The sequence below is a fragment of the Drosophila simulans genome, chromosome 3L, assembly GCF_016746395.2.
Source record: "Drosophila simulans strain w501 chromosome 3L, Prin_Dsim_3.1, whole genome shotgun sequence".
Classification (NCBI taxonomy): Eukaryota; Metazoa; Arthropoda; class Insecta; order Diptera; family Drosophilidae; genus Drosophila; species Drosophila simulans.
Genome location: NC_052522.2, coordinates 928,854 through 948,718, shown reverse-complemented (window position 1 = coordinate 948,718; position 19,865 = coordinate 928,854). Strand labels below are relative to the sequence as shown.

At 45.3% G+C, this 19,865-nt stretch overlaps 1 protein-coding gene across 1 annotated transcript in view; it reads right to left on the bottom strand.

Moving 5' to 3' along the window:
- Positions 1-19,833, bottom strand: part of LOC6736277 (glucose transporter type 1) — a 71,664-nt gene extending 51,831 nt beyond the window's left edge. The window contains exons 1-2 of the mRNA XM_016170588.3: positions 19,652-19,833; positions 18,022-18,192 (exon numbers count right to left, since the gene is read on the bottom strand). The gene's annotated coding sequence lies outside the window, so the exon portion shown is untranslated. The remainder of the gene's footprint in view (positions 1-18,021; positions 18,193-19,651) is intronic.
- Between the last annotated feature and the right edge of the window lie 32 nt (positions 19,834-19,865).

The following is a 19,865-nucleotide window of genomic DNA, read 5'->3' as shown; positions in this document are numbered from 1 at the left end:
ATTTTAGGAGCTGCATCCTGTGGCATAAGAGTTTCCTCTGCTGGCACATGTGTAAGCAGGAAAGCTATCAAGCTTCTGTTGGCCAAGAAAAGCAACGGGATCCTTTTGAAGCCAGCTTCAGACTTTATTATATATCTCAGGTGTTTTGCGGATTTTTGTTATTTGTGCAGCCATTGAGCTATTGGCAAGATTTGTAGAAAAGGAGAGCAGTTGGCGAATAAATCAGTAATCAGCTAAAAATTCTGAATGCAACCTGCATTGCATCTAAACCTGCGACGTTTTGTTTCTAAATATTTCAGGTAGATGTTTAGGAAACTGCATTTATCTGAAGAAATCCTAATCCATTGCTGCCAACTGTTCCTCTTAGATAGCTTACGGTTGAGTGCCTTTTACTACAACAAAAAAATCGCCCTAAGAATAAGTGAAATAAAGAACTGCATAATTGACCTCCATTCGACTTATTTCACTGCACAGTAGATATCAATCAGTTGACCATAAGCTTTTGCTGAAATTTTCATGCTTCAACTTTCTTGCTGTTGCTTTCTTCGTGTCTCCATTGTTTCTGGCTTTGATAATGTCATTGTTGCAAAAGTTTTCAGCACTATCTGAACGAAGCGCGGGTGGAGCAGCAGGGGCAGCGGGAAAAGCGGGAAAACCACCCGAAGGTTGCTGCAGGATGACGTTCGCATTAAAACGAACGTCAGCTGGGGCCAGCTTATCACGCTTCGAGCATTAGAAAGTGTAGCACGCTTTTAAGCGCAACTAAAACTGTCTGCCAGTGCTGGTGAAACGATGGGGGGAGGGGACAGGTGGTGGCAAGGAGAGGGCGGCTGTGGCGTGGGGGCGTGGCAGGCAAGGAGGTCAGCTCCAGGTTGATGCTCATTTGTGGGGAAGCTGCAGCAGTCTCTGCAACATTTGTCAACATGCCAAGCGTGTCTCACTCGAGTTTCATCCCCACCACCCCCTAACACACGCTTTTGTTTCCCTGTGTGTGTGTGTTCGGGTGTGCCCGCGTCCCTGTGTGTGTGTGTGTGAGCCAGTACGGTTGACCTGGCGCTGTTTTAACTGTGGTTAACATATTTTTCAAGCGCTTTTTGTGGCCAGCAGCAGCGGCAACAACTTCATTCTTGCTTTTGTGTGGTTTTTATGGCTGCGGTTGTCCAGCTGCCACTCCCCCTGTTCGCCAGTCCGCCCCTGGGCCCTCCTTTGTTGTTGCCACAAAACTAAAACCAGAAGCTGCGTGTTAATTTTACATTTTTACGCTTTCATGGCCGTCACTTGCGTGCGGCATTGGAATGCATTCATCTGGCTTCCTTCTCTTCTCCCTGACAGTTTAGCTCATTGTTTCGTTAAATTTTAAGCAGTTGATTCCCGGCTTTTTCAACTTTTCCAGCTTTTTTCAGCCTTTTTCGCTCGGTTGCCCGTTAACCTTTATGGCCGCAACAGTTTAAGCCGATGGCCGTTTTACGACTGACTTTTGCACGCGGCCTGACGGGCTAAGCGCGGATTACGCATACGCCACGTATGCCGCCCAACGAAACAACCCACAAGGACTTGCGAATTCGAAAAGAGGCAATACGTTTTTGCCAATAGTGAAAAATTCAACAACATAAAATAAACATTTGGGGCTGTTTGGGAACTAGTTAGACCAAGTTGTTCATTTAAATTTCGCTCAATAATAATTTATTTTACAAAAAACAAAGCAAAAATGAAATTCTTTTTCAGCTAGGTAAGCGAACATATGCTTACATATCATTAAATAAATGCAAACAATGCAAATGATTAAAAAACCAAAAGCGAGAAAAAGCATTTAAGCCCCATTATGGAACATATATATTTTGTGGCAAATAAAAGCCATTTCCTCACATTTAAAAATCATATTTAAGAGGCTTTTATTTAAGATTTAAATCAATCAATTTACCCCGCACAGATTTTATCGATATTTCGATGTCATAATTTCGTTTTTAAATCAAACATTTCATGAATAGCGATTCCAATGGCTTCCGCTGCACTTTTTTCGCCATCTCGCCATGCATTTTTTCTCTGTTTGCTCAGCGTGCGGTCGGCTCCGGCGTGGTGGTCCAAAGGGGCGTGGCCAGGGGCGCTGCAGGGGCAGTGGGCGTGGCCGTAACGGCGGCACTTGCAATTGGCACTTGGCAGCACTCGCGTTGCTTTTGCTGCTCGACTGGCTTTTTGGCCGTTAAAACCGCTCGAGTGCCATAAGCTGCTATTAATTTGAATTATACGTCCATAATTTCTCCGCTGCCAATTCGAACGGCAACTGTCAATGCAATTTATATGTTATGTGTGCCGGATTTCTTGTGGCACAATAAAAACGTGGCCCACAAAAAGTGACAGCCCAGCCCGCGCTGGGCGCATTATCGGCGAACAGCTGGCTGGAAATGGGCCCTTTCCTGGGAAAGATCGGCCTAAATGCTCCCCTGAATCCCCCCCTTCCAAGTGGCTCGCAGGCCATGCAAAATACTTTGATCGCCTTGGCCAACACGAAACGGAGTAAAATCAAATGATTTCCGTGCTGGCCGACAAACGGGAGCAGCAAAAACGAGGGCAAGACATGGCAGCGGAAGTGTTTTCCCCGATTCCACAGAAGGAGGAAAGCCAAGCAGGAAAATACTGTGCAATTTACCTTTCAACCATTAAACGTCCGTGGCAAGAGCACAAAGCGAAATCAAAGTGGCATGAAAGCGCACCAAACGACCAGGTGGTGGATTGGGCAACAGGGGGCGGGGAAGGAACATGAAAACGATAGCTTAACCCCTTTGCAACATGCGGCTAAGCTAATACTATTAGCAGAAGGGAGAATCGGAGGCGACACAAAGGACTAAATTGCAAAAAAATATTATTGTATGTGGGGCTTGGTTTCGGATTTGACCATCAAAGGTGCCAGGAGACAGAAGGAAAAGCTCATTGAGCAGTTGGGAAACGTGCACTCAAAAAAACTAAATGACAATTTATTCGGATTCAGTTGGATACCCCTTTTTTTGTTACCAACTCTTATATGAATACACGAGGTTGGATTGTAAACAGATGACTTATATTTTTTCTGTGTGGCTTAGGAAAGTGTGTGCCTAATATCCTTTGAGGCATCCGAGTGCGAGCTGTCAAAGACAGCTCTTCTCTCTGAAGAAGGGAGAGCCTATCGAACAGCCTTCATTTGCCTATCCTGCTGAAATTTGTAAGGACTCCCCGCCTCGCTGGCACATCCCTCAGATTTGCGACTCCATTCACCTTTTACCAGCCATCGATGCTTTGCTTATTAGCACAAATTGATTTCTCCTGTCGGCAGCTGTGCTTATTTATTTTGCATTAGCACTTTTAATTAAACTCTCCCTCCTCGGGCGCCACTTGAAAGTACCGCCGAGTACGGCACTTGCCACTTACCACTTGGAACTTGGCACCTGAAGCCAGGGATCTGTAGCGTGGTATCTGGAGCCTGGAACCTGGCAACTGGCACCTGGCACCTGCAGCTCCTGTTGCAATCATTGTAATTAAATCAATGAATGATTCATGTGAGTGCTGCATTAATGCAAAATCCGTGTACTTAGAGCGGATGGCAGAATAGAGTAGGGCCGCGGGGCCAGGACACTGCTGAGCGCAGGAAGCCAGAAGGACACGCAGTCAGCTAAATCAGCTGCCACCGTTCGGGATGGAAATGGGGATGTGGCGGGGTGGGGTTGAGGACACGGATGCGGATGCGGATGCCTCGTGCTAATTTCAGTGCCAATTAATTTGATGGCAAACACTTGGAAAGAGCTGTCCTGCGGAATGCACTTCGCATCCAGCCAGCCAGCCAGCCATCCAGTCAGCCAGCCATGCAGGCGGCTAGTCCTTTGCTCCTTTGCGATTCTCATTTTGCAAAAAGCTTTGGCAGGACCAGCGAGTCCAAGCCAACGTGCTGATAATCATGGCGCCTTTGGGCCTCGGCATGAAAATGAAAATAAATTTGCCGTGTTTATTGCATTTGCATTGGGTAATTGCCTATACAATTTAACACGAAATTAAAAAAGGCCGCGCCGGCATTTTATGCAACACTTAAATGGCCGTTTAAATCGGAAGTGTCACACGGACACCGAGATGAAGGATAAAAAGTCCTGAGAACGGCAATGGATGCAGTTTATTTCCCTTGATGCAATTGTAACTTAAATTGGTGCTTTTTTTTAACAATTTAACTATGTTTATTATTACTCACATTACTTTAAAAAAGAATTTAAATTTCACAATTTGCAAAATTGGCTTAACTGACGGGCTTCTTTAGTGGACGCTCAAATATCCTCTTACTTACTTAGGAAGACAGGACGAAAAGTCCTCTCAAATTCATTTCAATACATGTCCTGCGCTTCTTCTTCGAAATTGAAAAATGAACAACTAGCTGAGCAGATTCGGTTCCATTCACTTAGCAGATTCATCTCCATAAATTGCAGCCCCTTGGACTTTTTACTTGCCTCATATCTCGGTGAGGCATTAGTTGCAAAACTTTCGTTTCTATGCAATTTTCTGTGCGACATTTCTCTAATCCTCACCTTGCATTTCAAAACAATTCTCGTGCGTGGCGATGCTTTCTCCCCCATCTTCTCCCCTACCCACCAGTATCCCCCTTCTCCGGCTCCCCATTTCCCCATATCTTCATCTCTTCCTCGAGAAGAGCTGTCAGAGTTGCTCCCAGGTTGTCAGTCAAGTGGCATCGTCGTCGTCGTCGTCTGCTCGTTAGCACACACCTCATGGGCCTGGGCCACCGCAAGGATCCACCGCCCACCTTCTCAGCCGTTCCCCCCCCCCCCCCCCAGTTGGTATCCACCCCCCCTCCCCCCGAGTCTGCAGCTGTCTGTCATTTCTATAACTACTTTTGCTACTTCTAGTTAACCGCGTCTTCTGCTCACACATACATACGCAAATGTTGGCAGGCACCGAAGAAAATATATATTTATTTCTTAGATAACCCAATAAGTGAGGATGCTCTGATGCGAGATTTTCCCCTATTATTTTTTCTCAGTGTACGGCTTGCATTCTCCTTGCCACACCCACGTAAACTACACTCTTGCACAATTACATACAATTTTGAGTGCGTTCGTGCCTGGCTCCTTTTGCCAGCTGTCTAACTGTTGTTGTATTCATAACTACTTTATGCCACGCCCCCTCCCACACACACACACACCGAAAGAAGCGAAGAAGAAGCAGAGGGGGATGCTGGGCTGTACTGGCTGCCTTTATTAAAGTTTTATCGCATTATAAATTTCCGCCACCCCTCGCATTTCCACCTCTTTTCCTGGGAAAACACCATTTTTCGTGGGCCAAAAACGCAGTTACCCGAAAAGTGGGGGCGGGCGCCCGAAACAGGGGGCGGGGCAGAGACAATGATGTCGTTTCATGTACACCTGTTCCGAGTCGTTTTATTGTTGTTCCTGCTGCATATTTGAATACACTTTTGCGTTTGGTCGCTTAACTTTAAATCCCTTTTCGTTGAAAGTTTGCCACTCGGACAAGCAAATGACAGTTTTGTCAATAAGTTTTCAGCCAGCTCCTATATCCCTATATCCCTTTAGCCCCATATCCCCACATCCCCATATCGCCACCCACAAACGGCCGCACAGGCGAGCTCACTTAAAATGCAGCCTAATGCAGCAAAAGTTTTTATTGTTTTACCCCAAAAGGGGGAAAGGGGGATTTGAAAAAAAAAAGGCAGCAGACAGAGGGAGAAATAATAATGAAAAAGTCTTGCACATATGAATATAATATTTGTCTGAAAGGGCTTTTGGCTTTGTGAAGTTTGCAATTCATAAAATATGAAGAGCAAGGCGGGCAAATGCTGTTTGTATGCGCCCAGCATTCATTAAATTTAGTTTTCACATCCCTCGGAGCCCCAAACTTTTTGCACTTGCCTCGTATTTAAGTAGCAAATTTTTGTGCTTTTTCAAATATTTGTGCAACGCTTCAGCCCAGTCTGTCAATCGGACAGTTTGTCAGTCTGCCAGTCTGCCAGTTGGCCAGTCACTCATTCGGCCATTCGGCCATTCAGGTGCTTCTCGGCCCTTCGATAAGGACGCAAGCGAACTTGTTAGTTGGCAGCTATCTTGCTGACCACGGCCCTCTTTGGCCCACTCTACAACAATTTCAATTTGAGGAGCACTCACCGAACAATTTCACAAAAATTTCTCTGCCTGCCAAAGATACGCAAAAATGGCAGAAAATGCTTGGCGTACACTCGAAGAAATGCCGATCGTTATCACTTTGAGTGGCACTGATTGAGTTGAGGAAATGTGTGGGAAACATCTTTTAGTATGAATCAATCAGAATGAACGATGTTGCATGTGACCATGATTTTATTATATAACCACAATTATCTTCTGAGTCCATACAACACATCTAAATACTCGGAATCCTGTAAAGCGATACTTAAAATAAACCAAAAAATGGGGCACCCATCAGAAATGGCATTATTTTCTGTGTGTGTAGCTCTGTTTTTCTATATTTCTCATTTATTTTTACGCAAGCTGAATTTATGGCCCACTCAGTGCCCCTCTTTACGGGCCTTTTTCGTGTTGCGCGTACAAAAAGCGCAACATTTATGCAATTAAAGCCAAATTAGCAATGAATGCAAGTCGAGTGCTTTGGCTCTACAAAAGTTGCCATCAAACTTTTGGCCTTTTGTAAAGTTTTCGCCTTTCAGCTTACAGGCAGGCGGCTCCCCATTTTCAGTTTTTCAGCTGGGCTGCTGTTTTGTGCATAGTTTTGCAGCTTCAGCTTCCAATTAATTTAATGCCAGGCCGTCTAATGAGCGTTTAAGCTTCGGCTTCAGCGCCCCATTAAGCGCAGCAAAAGTTCTGGCCATGAGTGAAAATCGTGTCACCCAGATTCAGGATCCTCCAGGAGTAGGGATACAGGATGAAGGACTTCAGTCTACAGACCCTGGACAATGGCGCACCTGGCCAACAATGCAGTCCGGCTAATAAGCTGGTTAGACCCTTGACTGCCACTCGGCCCCTGGCAACATAATCAGCTGCTGCGATTAAAGCACTTGTCCCATTGTTTATTATTACAATATTAGCCCAGCTTTTGTTGCCGCAAAAGCGACCCTCCCACCAACTTGGCTCGCCCCCCATTGTTTGCCCCACATCAAAGGCCCTATGCCTTTGTGCTGCAGTCTGCGGAGGCACTCAGATCCATCTCCGATCCGGATACGGATCGTTCATCAATAATCACATGCCTGAGGACTCAAAGTGAGGCCACAAAAATGTTGCGCCAGCCCCCGCTTCGTCCTCGTGCTTTGCGAAACTAATTTATGCCAGACTAATGACACTTTACAAACGGGCTAAAAGGGGGGTTGGCCAAAAGGGGTGGCTAAGAGTGGGGGGGTTGGGAAATTGGCAAGGCAAAGTTTTCGGTTCGCTTTTGGAGCCGGGCTGGCTGTCAGGCCGCGGAATGTGGAACTCGAGCGGGAAATGATAAATACGCTTAGACCTAATTAACTGGCGACTTTAATTAATTTTTAATGAAAAAGTTAATGAGCCGCGAACATATTAAAGCAACTAACGCGACCTGCGCATGGCTAAATCAACTTGGCAGATTTTAGCTGCACAAGAGTTATTACTGAATACTTTGCACCAAAATCGTATACTCTTCTATAAATATTTATTTCTAAAACACTGTTTTCCTTTGAAGTGAGTCCTGGTCAACGAAATAAACTTCAATTGACTGAACGAACCCTTTGGTTGTTTAAACCAAAACCAATTAGATTTGACTTTACATCTTCGCGTTCTGTTTCTCGAATCACCACATCCAATTACGAGGGAACACTCGAGGAGTGAACACCTTTTATTTTGGCCACGAGTGCGCGAATATGAAGGATATGCAATATGAAATTTTGACAAAGGATATTTCAGCTCGAAGACTTTTCCATCTTTCCGCTCGGCTAAGCTAAACAATCTCCGCTTTATTACACATACATCGCCGAGCGTCTGACATTCAATCAGGGTGAGTCCTGATCCCAGTTCTCCGCATATCCTGCCGTACTACCATCCGACCATCCTGCCGCCCCTGCCACGCCCACCAGCGACAGCGGCTTTAATTGGATTTTCGTTACTGCGGCCGCAGAACAAAAAGAAGAAAAAAGGGGCGGCGGCGGGCAAACGCGAATAAAAGAACCCGCGAAAGGAGAATTGCAATTTTCGACAGGCGTCTGTCGCTTTGGTTTCGATTCGCATTTTGCTGCCCTTCGCCGACTTTCCCCACTTCCCCCGCTTTTCCCATTTTCCGACCCATCCCCAGCAGAACTGAGAGCTGAGCTTTCGCCGCTGTTATTCGTCGGTAACAAAGTTTACATTTCACACATTCATCACTTCTGGCAGCTGCAACTAATAGTGTGCAATGCTGGCTCAAATGGGCGGCCCCATTTAAGAAGCCGAAACGAAAAGGGGCCGATATGGCAGGGGGTGTGGCAGTATGTGGCAAGGCCTGCCCGCTTTTATTGCACTTTTTGCCATCGGACCCTGCCAACTTGGGGACCCGGGCACTTGCCAAAAACGGATTAGTGTCTTACCAATCAATGTTCGCACTTAAAGCCTTAACGGCGGATTGCCAGTTATCCTTTTCGCGTGGCACTTTTAAAATAAAATGGATGTGGTTGTGCTGAGTGAACCTGCGGATTTATGGAGTAGGTTAAGTGGACTGGCACCATAAAGCGCTTCAATTCAATTTATGCTCATATCATAGTTAATTTAGTGGGTTACATATTAAGGTTTGATACTTCCATTGTTTCATTACTCTGCCCACAGCTGGTTGTGCAACCTGACTTCTCGTCACCTTTTCCACTTTGCCAGCGGAAAACACACACTCCATGATGAAGCTATTGGCCCGACACTTTGTTGCCCCTTCTCGATTGGACGGATGGAGACCCTGTGCTCCTTCCCTAAGTACTTGTCCATCTTGGTACTCGATTGCGTCCTCGATACGTGCCTTCAATCTCCTTCAATCGTCGGTCATTGATCATCGCAGCCGAGGCGATGGATACTGATTTATGGAGCTGGCATCGGGATTGAGTTTCTCATCGCCGCCTCGGGAGCAGACTCATAACTCATCTTAATTTTAATTTGCAAGTGATGGAGTGGCTGCCACTGCAGTCAACTCATCCGCCCCGTTGAACTTGTAGTTTGTAGTGGCCCCTCTAAGCTGCAGCTTCATTATCTTAATCTACTCCTTTTTCGAGGAGCCACAAAAGTTTGCCCAGCCCAAACAGAGGTTGGAAATTTGCGCCCAATTGCACTTTGGGTCCAGTTTAATCTGCGGAATTGCCAGCAATTTCCGCAAATTGCTTACATTACGTAAATGAAGAGGCGAATGCAGCCGCATCCATTGTCCTGCCAGGCTCCTCCTGTCCTCCTTGTTCCGCTTTCTATCGCCGCGTGTCATCAAGGCGCTAGAATATTACGTATACGCAGCGCTGGCCCATGCAAAACTTATTGCAGGGCGATGGGCATGAATGCCCTGGAAAATTGCAGTACAATTAATTTATGACACTCTAGCATGATAATGCCGCCAGAGTCACGTTTTGTCTCGCTGGCAATGTGCGAAATTTTAATTAAAATAAAATATTAAATCAATGCCAAATTACGGTTTCACTGTTTAGTTCCAGCGAGTCCAGAGTCCAGAGTCCTGGCACTGGTCGTGGTCGTGGTCCTGGTCCTGGTCCTGGGAATTGGGAGCAGGCACACATAATTCATTTGGCAGAGAGCAGAAAGGGGCCGGCGACAAAGTCGCTTAATTACCAAACGCCGTCGCTGTCGACGTCGCATTAACCCATTAATTAAGGTGACGTCAAAGGCAGCACAGCGCCAAAAGGCGATAAAGGCAAGCGAAATGCGAACGGAGAAAGGCGAAAGCCGAAGGAGGCAGCCACACACTGAAGCCTTCGAGCAGAAGAAAGCAGAGAGGCGATACTTTCTCCGCTGCCAGTCGCATATTTATGGCCATTTTTCCAGAGGCTGCAGCTGGAAACGCAGCATATGGGGCGCAGCAAGCGATGCGATACGATCACTAAATCAACCAATGGCACTTGGAAACGGGCACTAAGCCATAAGAACTCTGCAGCTAAATGAAATATTAATTTAAATAAAAAAATAAGGAAAGAAATTTGATGCTCTATCTAATTCTAGTACTTCTTTTTTCACATTCAACTCCCTGATTTAGTGCATGTATTTGAAAACTCATAGTGCAATCAGAGCCCACTTAGTGAGCCACATCTGTGCGCCGTTTCACTTCCCGTCCGCTGCATTATTAACTGCTTTGTTAGTTGGCTGCCATTAAGGCCAAAAATTGGATGTCAGCGGACAAAGTTTTGTGACCACTTAATGGGCTCCCCCGCCCCGTTTTCGCCGCCACGCCCCCCGCCGATGAGCAGTCAGCGTTCAATGCCAAATAATTCGAAATTAGTTTTAGCCTTGCGCTTTCAAAATTAAACCAACTAAAAAATCAATGCAGCGGAGGACAGTGGCAATCGCATTTTTCAGTTCAGTTCAGTTGAGTTTGGTTGGGTTTGGGTTTAGGTTAGCCAGCTGCCCAGTTGCCCAGTTGGCCAGTTGGGCGTTTTTGCCATTTTGCGCATTTTGACCAGTCGGTCGCGTTCTCATGGCGTTTGGCGTGTGTCAGGCCAAACTGGCAGTTCAATAATGAATAATAACGGGCCGAGTTAAAAACTTCTGCCCCTCGTTTCGTTTTCGGCTCTCTGTTTTCAGTTTCAGTTTTCAGTTCGCCAGTGGCCCGCTGGGCTGTCACAACAACAAACAACAGCGAATGGCAAAAAACTTTGGCAATATATTTGCAACGCATTACGTGGCATGTCAAGCATTTTATCGCGCGTATTTTTCAATTTTGCTGGAAAGTGGAGACGTGGGGGGGCAGCCGTAGGGGGTCTGCCAATGACAACGCCAGGACGCAGGATGCAGGACTCAGGACGCAGGATGCAGGGGGTGCAGCGAAGGAAGCAGGATGCAGGCAATATGCTAGCTGCAAAAATTAAAAGGGGCAAAAAGCAAAGCAGTATAAACACTGGATAGTTGACGCCGCTTTCTGTGACACCTCCTTCACCTCTCACGTCTGCTCATTTCATATTTTTCACCCACATTTCTAAGCTATACACGTGGAGAAATTTCTTCAAGTTACTTGGCTAACTGGATTGGCGCTCATAGAGCCCTACTCAGTCGCAATTTTTCGCCGTGTACCCGTTTTTTCTAATGCCCTGGTGCCTGGTCATATATTTCTTGGTCGACGCAAAGATAAGAGGACAGCCAGCAAGTCGAGTGCTCCTTCGTGGCAGGCGAATGCAACCTTGCCGAAAAAAACAAAATATGGAAAAAATTCGATGGGGTAGCGGGGCAGTGGGGGATCTGAGGCCAGGAACACCCATTGAAACACATTTCCGATGGACGCCTCATATCCGGTGGTGTGTGAGCGTTGAGCACAAACAGGAAACACATTATAGCAGCTGGTAGACAGCAGAGAACTGCAGCCCGCCACTGGCACTCTACGTCCACCCGATAAACACTCGGTCTCTAGGCACCCCGTCTTTTTTGACACCCTACTTGCGGCAACAGGAAATATTCGGGTGTTTTACCAACGTTGTGTTTTTGTTACGAGTAAAAAAACCACCCGAGGCCTGCTGCGCAAGAGCCGTATGGGTGAGTGGACGCACAGTCAACGATCGGCCGCAGGTCATTTTTTTGTACGCCTAAAACGCCTGTGGTGGAAGCGCGACGGGTATAAGAAATGAAGGGTAAAAGGGAATACCCAAGAAAAATTTCGTGCTCATGTCGGGTGCCACCCGTTTCGAATCATTGCCTTACTAATTTTTCACAAGTCGCTAGCTGAATACTCTAATGACAAATATTCTTACATAAATTCATTTTTGAAATGAATTTCGTGACATTATGTACATAGATTCGGCTATTAGCATTATTACTATTACTATTATTTTTACTATAATTTACATTTAAATAATACAAACGTTAATAATATATATAATATATAATAATATATAATATAATATATATATATATATATATATATATATATATAAGAATTAAATTACATATATATATATTACTAATATATAATATAATAAAATATAATATAATATATGTACATAATTATAATAATATATAATGAAGATGAAGGGCATATTTTACAAAGTATTCGACAAAGTCTAGAGCCACGCCGAAAGAATAGTGTATAAACGTATGGAGTTACGCATCTTGTCTGTGACTCGACTATCTACAAGAGTAGATAGACTGATAGAGACTATTACCCGAGTATTTTTCGAAACACCCGAGTATTTTTGGAAACACCCATGTGTTTAACGGTAAACCCACAAGTGTTTTTGTCACTCATCCCTTTTTAGGCATTTGTCTTTTTCTGACTGTTTGTCTTCTCTACCCTCCGTTATGGGTGCCGAGTATGATCGGCACCCGCGACGCAGGGCACCGTATTGATTCGGGTGCGGGCACAACGGGGTGTCTTGTCTACATGTGCAGATGTATACTGTGTGTTTGTAAGTACCCGCAATGTGCGTGGCGGGTAGCACCCGCACACAAAATTGTTGGGTGTGAGTCGAGTGGTAAAAAATGCCACCCTTGCAGTTCTCTGGTAGACAGACTTATGTGTGGCACTGTTTGAGAAATTGTTACACACGCTGGTTGCTGTCAGTGACACAGTTGTTGTTGTTGTTGCTGCCAGGATTGAGGATCTCGGATTGTTGCTTGTTTTGCTTGCTCGCCTGTTGTTATTGCACCATTTTTTACTAGAATTTTGTACATTTTTGGGTAAATAAGTAAACAGTGAGCAATGTGAGTTATGCCAAAAGAACCGCACCAACTCACAAACACACACACACACCGAGGACAGATAAACGAGGCAGCGTGTGTGTGTGAGTATGTGTTGCATAATGGCCGCCAGGACTCATCTATCAAAATGCGCGACTGGCGAAGTGCAAAAAGTGTTGCATACTTTGCAGCGCAACGAGCTTGAGTCTGAAAAACTGTTGTGTTCTGTCCTTTCAAGTCCAAGCCCAAAAAAATACGTATGGTACCTCCCCCGCCACCCCGGCGTATAAAAAGCTTTTGACAATTCGAGATGGTGGCAGAGAAAAACAGCGACAACCGCAAAAAGTGTTGACTGCCCACTGAGGAATTGGTAATTCGCAAGGATAACAAGACCAGCAGGACTCGGACAGCAGTTAGGTGCAAATCGAACTGGGTCGCCTCAGTTTAATTATTGTAATGCCATTAGATAGGCAACTTTGAGGTAGTTTACATACTGCTATACACATACATCTATATTCATAATTTTATTAGCCAAGGAAACATGGGAAAGCTTAATATCTAACAGTTTGTTTAAGTCTACGAATTTTCCGACATTATTAGCCTATTTAGATGCAATATGTGTGCTTTTAAAATTCCCTATTTCACTGAAATCTACTGGCCACTTATTAATAGCAGCCAATTTGTTGATGTTTCGGAATCAATGGCTATCAATTCCGAACGAAAATATTTACTGTTTATGGGTAACTTCATTGCAAACACAAAATACCCTTGCCAGCCCAGCGAAGTGGGCATACGATTTCAGCTTGAAGAATGCTAAATTTAGCACAGGCAGCCAAAGAAAATGGCCCCCGGTAAATTGCTCATTTATTTGCAGCTGTCAATATCAATAACAAATGGTTGTTCTGCCTCGAACAAGCACACATGGAAATGAAAGTGGAAATGGACGTGGGCGGGGAAAAAACCGAGAAAAACCGACACATTCACACGGCTTGGCTTACTAATTTCGTTCCCGGAAAATGGGCCACTATCCGCTCACTATCCACTGCCGACTCGACGAACATTTGCCTTTTCGAGACACTGGTAACTTTAGCCCTCGGCCGCACTTGACGGGACCAGTAATAAAATAAATGAGCCGCCATTCTTTTAAATTGAGTTTAATAAACGTCACACTTCATCGACGAGAGCACTAAGGACCCCGAAACACAATCTGCAACCCAAAAACACGCTTGACTGACCCCTGCGAAAGGAGGCTGCCCAAATGAACTATGAAAACGCTGGGACAACATGCATACTTGTGCTTTTTCTATTTTTTGGCGCAAAGGCCCCACACCCGAACACACACATACTTATTTATTATTCCCCAAGCGTTTGACCACCGCCAGCAAACTAAGCCCGAACAAAAAATAACACGAAAGTTACTTTTGGGCCAAGTAGAGGACGAGCCGCATTCAAATGCCGTCTAATTTAGTTGCCTGCTGCATTGTGCGGTCCTGCCGCCACCTATGGCCACTATACACACGGCTATATCCATACATCCATATCCATATCTGGCCAAAAGTAGCCCAGCTTTATGACCTCCGAGTTGTGCAACAGCATCGCGCGAGTCGCTTACATGAGATTGTAATTACGATAAGAGGGCCGAACAGGAGCTCGGAGATGTTCTTGCCCATAAACAGCCAAATGAGCCAAATAAATGTTATTTATAAAATCCAGGCAACTGCAGAGGGAGCAGCAGCCGTAGTCAGAATACCAGATACCCATCACTGACATCACAATAAACGGATAGTTATTTTTGTGCACCCATTTCAGAGCTATATACTCAAAATGACTCGCTATATTATGTTCCGTAGTGCGACAAGATGGCCTAGAAGTTGGCATACCCTATCACTTTTGAGCTAGAGGGTATACAACGTTTGAGAATTTCCCGCGAAAGGCTGAGCTCGCCAATCGCTTGAGCTTTGTTCGCAAGCCAATTGCGATTTATATTTATATTTATATGCCCTTCCGCATAAAATTCATGCGATATCAAATCATGCTCGCATATAGGTAACTAAAAATGGCAACACACACACACACACGTAAGGCCAAGACAGACACACACACACATACACATGCAGACAGATGGCGACCATTCAGGCGTTCGACTTTTGGTTTTGGCTTACAGCTTTTGTGCCACGGCGTTATGTAAACATTCAGGGCATCGGATCGCTTGCCAGCAATGAGCAGGCATGCCATGCATATATATATATATATCTATCTATCTATATAATAGGAGGGGGCAGGAGGCGTGGCAGGTCGAAGGCGCCGTTTGCCGCGCTCAGACGATTGAGATATATTTATTAAGCGCTCATTCGCAGAAACTCAGCAAGGAAGGCTTGTTTATGGCCAAAAACAAATCTCGCCAGCTTTTTGGAGGGCGGTAAGGTAACAAAAGTAGAGTTAAAGAATCTGTGAGGCGCACATCGTTCAAAACACATAAATAAAGAGACAATTTGGAGGGATTCTGTAAGCAAACATGCAGTATTTATTTATGGTCAAAACGCACAAGAAATGCAGGAGAATCATTGAAAACAAAAATAAATTAAGTTAACTTAAGGTATGTGTAATAAATAGATTTATAAATATATACGGAATCCATAGCGCTCTTTGATTGCTGTTGACCTCGCTGATCAGGACACTGGGTCCTTTGATTGGTGGCTAATTAAAGTGGCAAATCAAAGGCCTGGGCCGAGCAAATGTTGACGCAGCACGGTCACAATGGAGAGCCCTGTTGGTGGGGCCGCTGTTTTGGGGCCGCTCAAAGCGGCATTAATAGAGCGTGAATTTTAGCGCAAACACACACAGGCTCGCACACCCACAAACACACACTGGAGGGCGTTGTGTGTGCGCATTTATAGCCCGCAATGTTTTGCCAATCAAAACCCCAAAGTCATTTCATTATTGGCTTTGCGTAATCGTCGTCAAAGCGCCCCGACCAAAAGTCAATAGCGGAGAAAAGGAGACCCGATCCGCGGAGCCAGGACCTGGATATCCGAGGGCGTGGAGCCGCCTGCAGCGTTTGGATGGAACGCTCCGGAACGCTGGGACGTGCATGCAGTCAAGCGAATGGAAGGCAAATATTTTTACTTTGACACGGCGACCCAGGGATTGGGAATCGCTCCCGCTGCTGCTCCAACTCGTCCTGCATCCCGCAGCCCCGCCACTCGTCCTTATTGTCAAAAAGTGTAAATGACACAGTTCGTTAAACGCGACATCGAGACATCGATGCTGGATACAAAGATACATAGAACTGGGCTGCGACAGATGGCAGAAGGGAGTTCTCGGGCCAGATCCGAGGATTATGCACGCTGGGGCGTGGCCCACAGCGGCGACCGAAAAGGATTGCAGGCAAACATTAATGGAGGGCACAGGCCCATTTGCCCTGCCGATTTTCGTGAAGAATGTATGACAAATATTTTATGTGCCCATCATAAAGGAACCGCAAAAGGGTTTCCAAAAGGGGCTCCACAAGCGGATAACTGCAGAAGATGGCGAGTATCTCGCAGATAGCCAGATACAAATCACAGGACCCAAAGAACACACAGCCAAATAAGGCAAGGGCATAAAAGTCCACAACGAAGGCACTAAATAACAACAAAAGGGAGTCGTGCACCGAGAGAAAATATGAAATACTTTGCCACTTGTGGAAAATTATAAACATTTAAATTAAATAATACTGTAAAACATTTTTTTCGTGGTAAGTCGGGCATTAATATCATTTTTCGCTGTGTAGAATGAAGCTTTGATGTTTCTGGGGAAGCCCCGAAAAGGAGAGTGCGAAAGGCAGGCGAAAAGGATGCCAAAGGATAGCGAAGAGCGGCGGATAACAACAGAGGCGAAAGGTGCAAATAATGCCAGGCCCCAAAAAGTGTGCTACACATGTTGACATTGCCCGTGCGTGCATGTGTGAGTGTGCGTTGGCCGTGCCTGTGTGTGTTTGCGATTTGCTTTATGTGTGTGTTGACGTGAGAATTTGCACGTTCTTTGTTATGCACGCGTGTAAATGTTTCGCTGGATCCAGATTCAGTTTCCGATGCTGATTCCATTTCGAAACCGAAAGAACGAATTGAAAAACTAAACAAACTTTGCCTGCGCGCAAATGTTTTATTTGTCTGCCGCACACAAACAAACACAAGCAGACACACACATGCGAAGATGTCAGGGAGATACCCCCAAATGCACTGCGATTTCTGCTCCAAATTCGTTTCGATGGCAAAGGGTTTCCCCGATTTGGCCCCAGCTTTTCTCTGTGTGCACACAAACTTTGCGGCCTCCTTTAGTTGTTATAATATAACGAAAAAATATATGTATAAACAGGACGAAGTGAGTGTGTGTTTGAGGTCGAGTTGATTGCTTAAGTAAACGCACTGGGGCAGGCAAAAAAAATGTTCGTGGCCAAGTTGATTCGCTGAAGTTTGCTGGCTGGCTAAGAAAATTGCTCGCTGGCTTTTCTTACTGCGGCTCAATTTCGGACGCCCAGTGATTTTTGCTTATTTTTATTAATAGACTTTTTTGTGAAACGCCAAACAATATTTTCAGCCGTCGGAAGTGTGTGCACTTCAAATTATGCTACATGCTTCGGAAAACCCTTTTCGCAGGACCAGCGGCTGTTTATAAAGGATACAGTTGCTGGCAAGGATGCCTAATCCGCAAATGGACATTTCGAACGGGGAAGGGGCTGGGAACTTTTCACAACTTTTTATTCTCGCTGATTGCTGATTGAAAACCGAACGGAGACCCAAATTCGGGTTGATTTTCGGCTCGGAGTGATGGTCCTGGAAAGTGAGTAATTAATTCTTGTGTTTGGCTTGCAGGGGGCTGCTGAAATTGGGTCTATATTTATTTCTATATGTGGTTTTATTTAGAGAAGCTGCCTTACACCTTGAATAAGTAATTAAAAGCCTTCAAAAACGCAAATAAACAGGTCGTCAATGTAATTTAACAGATTGAAATCAGTCTTGAGTGTATCATAAAGTATACTTGGGAAATAGCTAAGAAAAAAACCAAAATTATAAGAAATCCGTGAGGAGTTTCTTCTTGACGGTTAAGCAACCAACCATTTTGTTGCACTCCTGGATTCAGAGCACAAAATGCCAGCTAGTTTTCCCCGCCGCTTTCCCCAATCCTAATATGAACAGACAGTCGGTTGACTCACCTTTTTTCCAGGCAGCGGAGACTCCTTCTCGGTTTAGCTCGCTCGATTCGGCAGCCAATTGGGCACACACATCAATCAAGTACTTCAACAAGTTTTTCTCTATTTTGTTTGGTCTCTGGCTTGGTTTAGTTTTGGATTAGTTGAGCTTAGTTTAGTTTGGTTTAGATCGAACTGCAGTTGGCATAGTTATGGTTGAGGAATTTATTAATATTATTGCGGCTCACTCGAGAGAATAGTGTAGTGTTTTCTAGCACATTGCCAGCCAATTAGTGGGTTAACTTTCGGGCTGAAATTAACGCAGTGGGTATGCGGGAATTCGCAAGCGAATGGGCCAAAGGAATGTTCAAGGCAGCGTAAAGGGACAAAAGGACGCACATGTGGCAAGCTTCTCTCTGCTCTGCGGCATTTGCGACCATGTCTGGGTGAGCATTTAAGACCGAGAGACAGATAAATGTCAGAAGGTTATGGTGTTAATGTCGCTTTTATTTAAAACGGATATTGGGCGAAGAACAAAGGCGGGCCGGAGCAATAAAAAATAAATTAAATGGAAAATGCACGGAGAGTGCTGCGGAAAATGGGGAAAATGGGGAAAACGGGGAAGAGAGAGATAGAGAGCGAAGGCGCGAATGTGTCACGGATTTCATTGCTCATTGAATACGCATTCATTTCACAAAGGAAAAAGGAGCACAGGACCTGCCAGCCATTCAGGCAGCCGCCTCAATCGAGTCACTCAGTCTGCGTACGTAAGCAGCGAAGGACATTCACACAGATACAACCACACATACACACACACACAGCACTCTGAGAGCCACACGCACACATACACAAACCAATACAGACGGAGAGTAAGCCACAGAGCCCGCAGAGAAAATCAAAACTACGCGCACACACTGCCCAAATTTCTGTTCTGACAAATTTCCATGTGTATGTGCGCGTTTTGTTGTAATTTGCCATTTTGGCAATTGCAATCCTTTGCATTTTATTGAATTTTACAAACACAAAGGAGCCACGCAGACACACAAGCACACGCACGCGTTTAAAAGCAGGCCACACACTCAAACAATAACAACACTTTTTGTCATAATATTTTCATACATTATCCTGCGTGCCTTTCGACTTTCCACATTTTCCACATTATTTTCGAGTTCTTTGCGGCAAATGTTTGCTTAATTCGTTTAATTTTGGCTGAGCTTGTGTTTTAATTTCCTTGGGGTAAACGGAATTTTCATACGCGTTCGAGTTGAGTGTGCTTAAATCGCAGGATTCGCTGCTACTTGCGGAACCGCCCTAAAACAGTCGGGAGAAAAACTGAAAATGAAAATTGCTGAAAAATTCACCCAAGGCAAGCAGCAGTGGCAGCGGGAAAACGGACAAAAGCTTTTCCGCGCTCCGCACGCAAAAGTACCCGTATTTTGGCACAGAGAGCGAGCGTGGAAAGCTCAATCAATAAGTCGAGCTGCTCTCTTTCACAGGACATCCCCATCCAGAACCACCCACCCAGTCACCACCCCCTGGGGCCATAGCACATGCTGCGACTTTGAACGAACAGTTTTCTCTGTGCTTTTCCAATTTTCGTAGAAACTAACACCTCATCTCGACTCGCAAGCCACTATTTTGAGTCACTATTTACCGGATGAAAATCTGAGACGCGACCCGTAAACCGCAACCGTAAACCGTTCACGGACAGCGAATCTGCTTGAGACCTTTCCTCCACTTTGCACTGGGGCTACGGCTCTTGGCTTTCCGGACTTGCGATCCACACGTCTGACTGCCAGAATGGCCACAACATGAATGTCAGGTGTGCGATTCCGGCTGAGACTCCAACTCGGCACTCCAAGTCCTCC